The following is a 3455-nucleotide window of genomic DNA, read 5'->3' as shown; positions in this document are numbered from 1 at the left end:
CATCCAACCTCCCACAGCACGGCTGGCACAGCTGGCACAGCTGGCACTGCCCAGCCAGCCCAGCAGGGCTCAAAAAACGTGGGGAGGTGGCACCTGGGGACACGGTGTGCTGGTGACCGTGGTGGTGCTGCTGGGCTGCGGTCAGGCTGACCTCAGAGGCTTTTCCAGCCACGGGGACTGGGATTGTGATTGAGCTCACTGACCTCAGAGGCTTTTCCAGCCACGGGGACTGTGATGGGACTCACTGACCTCAGATGGCTTTTCCAGCCGCAGGTCTGGGATTGAGCTCTCTGACCTCAGAGACTGCAGGGACTGTAGCGGGACTCACTGACCTCAGAGGCTTTTCCAGCCCCAAGGACTGTGATGGGACTCACTGACCTCAGATGGCTTTTCCAGCCGCAGGTCTGGGATTGAGCTCTCTGACCTCAGAGACTGCAGGGACTGTAATGGGACTCACTGGCCTCAGAGGGCATTTCCAGCCCCAGGAGTGGGATTCCATGTTGGTGCCCAGCCAGAGGTGCTGGGCAGGGCCCCAGCCTGGCACCATGGGGAAGACGGTTCCTCAGAGACTCCTGGAGCAAACAGAGGTGAGCTGCAGGCCCTGTGGTGCTGTCGGACTCCCCAGCAGTGTGTGGGGCTTTTCTCACCCCCTTTCCTTTCCCATGCCCTGACACAGGTGTGGCACAGCAGGGGTGGCACCGGGACGCTCATGGATTATTCCTACACACACACACACACACCTGCATGGGACTGCAAAGCTGAGCCGGACTGAGGCATCCCATGTGGAAAAGCTACCCCATGGAATGCCCTCTGTAAATAAAAGTGGGTTTCCTCTGGAGTGGCAGCAGTACCAATGTTTTGTACACACACACACGTTGTTGGGAAGGTTTTGCTGCTCACACACAGCTCTCGTGTCTGCGCCAGGAGCTGTTGATGTCAAAAACATGTAACTTGGTTCTCCTTATGCCAAGCCCCTGTTTTAGATAAAATTCCAATAAATAATGTCATTTCTCTACTCATTTATTTTAGCAAATAATTTTAGGGATGACTGAATCCCATGCAGAGCACACTGCCTCAACGCAACGGGACTAATTAAGAGATTTCCCATCTAAAAGTGCTCAAACGCAGTACAGGATCAACTTTAGGTATCTCCATCTCTTGGAGAATTTTCCTCTCTTTGGCAGGTCCTTGAGGACAGCTGCTCTGCAGAGCTGCTTTCCCCCAGCCCTGGGAAAAGGCAAATCCTGGCAATTGCACAAAAGAGGGTTGAGGTCCCAGCCCTGCTGGTGAGGACAGGGTCACTCGGGGTGGTGGAGCTCCCTCATCCCCCTTACCTGTGCGGGGCAGCCCAGTCAGCCCCTGGACAGGTGTGCCCTGCCCTGTGCAGCCAGGGCTGCTCAGAAGTGCTGACAGATGCTGGGCTCTGCCTGTGCCTCAGCTGCAGCTGACTCGGGGGATTTGGGCACTTCAAAGCTCTCTGCTGGTTATTTTCTCCATGCTAGCTGCATTTGAAAGGCAAATGATTTTTCAAGGCAAAATTCTATTGTCATTTAAATCAGGTTTGTTTTAAAACATCAAATAGAGTTCAATGAAATTTTGGTTTTAAAACACTGAAATCAAGTATTTCAGTCAAGCGACGCATTTTGTTTCAACAGTTTAAAAGGAACGTTTTTGATCTTCCATTCCCAAAGAGCTTGTCCAAGCAAAGCCATTAGTGCTTACACTTACAAAAATAAAGACTTTTGAAGATTATCATCATGACAACATTTCAATTTCATTAACACAAAATAGTTTTACTAATTCAAAATGACTTTAAATTGTGCTAGAAATTTTTATTTCTTTTCATTCCAATTTGCAGATGGATAATTAATGCATTGAAAAGGAAACAGATCCTGCAGATACATAGGAATTATAATTTGTTAAACCCAAACCAAATTTTGCTTCAAAGTCAGAGATGATTCAAAACATTAGCACTAATTAGAGTAAAACCTGGGGATCCAAAGCAGCTATGCTCAAATAATTTAATTTACAATATTACTAAAATCATTAGGCTGATAATAAATGGGAGCCCAATGGGCACTGAGCAGGAGCAGGGAAGGGATGTTTTTAGATTTGAGTGGATGCCTGTAGGAAAGCCCTCCTGGTGGGGCACTGCCTGTGCCTGCAGAGTCTGGGTGTGGGAGGTGGTGCCTTCTCGGAATCTCTGCTGGGCAGGATGACCCCCAGATGGGTCAAAGTCTCTTTTCCCAGCCCAGCAGATGAAGAAGGGGTCAGGATTCTGAGGAACCTTCTCAGAATTCTGGTGCCTTCTCAGGGTTCTGAGGTGCCTTCTCGGAATCTCTGCTGGGTAGGATGACCCCGAGATGGGTTAAAGTCTCTTTTCCCAGCCCAGCAGCCAAAGAAGGAGTCAGGATTCCTCTGTTCTGGTTGTCAAGGTTGTTTATTCTTCTGTTATCTATGACATTCTTTCCCTGGCCTGCTGAGGTCCGTTCAGCAGGTCAGTCTGAGGCACCCTGCCCACCCTTGGGCTGGTGTCAACATTTTATACTAAAAACTACCTGTGCTTTATTTACAGTAATTTCCCAATGCCTATCACCTATGTTAGACAGTCTGGCTCTACTTTAATCCAATCCAAAAGTGCCAGCATCACCCAGAAGATGGAGGCTAGGAAGAAGAAGGAGAAAGAAGGAGAAAGCACACCCAAATTCCTCCATCTTAGGACCCTGAGTCCCCATTCTAAAAACCCAAAATTTCTACTTTTCACCTTGTGATAAACTAACTGTTATTCTACTTAAACTCTCTTGACTTGTAATTCTTCATTCAAAGCTGGTAATTTGCTCCATGGGCCATAATCAAAAGCACAGGGCGGTCTTGGGCTCTGTGCTGAGGTCTGTGAGCCCCCTGGCAGGGGCTGGAGCCCTCCAGGGCACCCAGAGGGATGTGCTGGGTTCTGACAGTGCCTGACCTCACTGCAGGGGTGGACAGAGGAGCACCAGGCTCCCTTGCACAGCAGCTCAGGGCTTTTCCAACTGCTGGAAGCAATCCCAGCTTGCTAAAGCATCCATGGCAGGTGTGTGCTGGAGGGTCCTCCTGCTCGGGGCTGGCCAGGTGAGGGCTCAGGTGATGGCACCTGTCTGTCCCTGCCTGCCCAGGGACCCATGAACCACCTGGGACTGATGTCTGGAGATGATCCTGGCCTCCCCCTGGAATCCTGCTGCCCACAGAAGGTGACAGCTGCTGATGGAACGGCAGTGTGGGATGACCAGCGATGGCTGTGGGCTGTCAGCTGGGATAACTGCAGGGCTCAGAGGGTCTAATTCCAACTGGAAATGATTTTATATGGGAAAACCGTGAGCAACAGGGTTATAACAGCAGCTTTTAACAGGTTATAACAGCAGCTGACAGATGTGACCACATCACTTCATGTTTGCTTCTGCTTAAATAACTCTTCACCT

The sequence above is a fragment of the Ammospiza nelsoni genome, chromosome 9 (genome assembly GCF_027579445.1).
Source record: "Ammospiza nelsoni isolate bAmmNel1 chromosome 9, bAmmNel1.pri, whole genome shotgun sequence".
NCBI classification, from domain to species: Eukaryota; Metazoa; Chordata; class Aves; order Passeriformes; family Passerellidae; genus Ammospiza; species Ammospiza nelsoni.
This window is presented reverse-complemented; position numbering follows the sequence as displayed.